A 662-nucleotide genomic window follows, 5' to 3' on the forward strand; every position below is an offset into this window, starting at 1 on the left:
GGTCAACTCAATCCAAGCCAAAGGTCAACTCAAGGCAATGGTCAACTCAACTTGAGTCAGTTGTCAACTTATCATTATTAAATTATATCGGATGCCACCTAGGAACATGTTGTAATCCAAATATGAGTGAAGGATGGTGTGGGTTGATCGTTGATTTGTGTAGCTTTGTTGCTGACTAAGATCAGCTGTTATGTGTGCTAAATTTGAGAATCAGCAACTACACTCTTGATTACGAATTTAGTTTAATCACTTAAGACCTATAGTCATGGGAACACATAAACTGAGGGTTAACTCAACTCTTATTGTAGGAGTGAAGTCATATTATATTCACAACCAACTAAAAAAGACCGAGTATAATTGTGGAATCAACACTTACAACCAAGCGAGCACAAGAGATCCAACTCAAGTTTAACTTGCCTCATAACTCGAGATGAAGAGGTTTATCGAGTTGAGAAATAACTCAAGTTTAAAAAGTATTCATCTAACCTATAATTATATGTAACAAACAAGAGTTGAAGAGTTTTAAAATTCCAATTCTGCCGTAAACAGCTAAGCTAAAAAACCAAAGTTATAACAATGGGCTTCTTTAGCTTTGTAAACACATGGTAGGTTGGGTTGGTACACCTTCTCAGAGAAGTCTATTAAACAAAAGTATGTTGTAA

Source organism: Macrosteles quadrilineatus, unplaced genomic scaffold (genome assembly GCF_028750875.1).
Source record: "Macrosteles quadrilineatus isolate MER2022 unplaced genomic scaffold, UCM_ALF_1.0 Scaffold_5__1_contigs__length_97177068, whole genome shotgun sequence".
Classification (NCBI taxonomy): Eukaryota; Metazoa; Arthropoda; class Insecta; order Hemiptera; family Cicadellidae; genus Macrosteles; species Macrosteles quadrilineatus.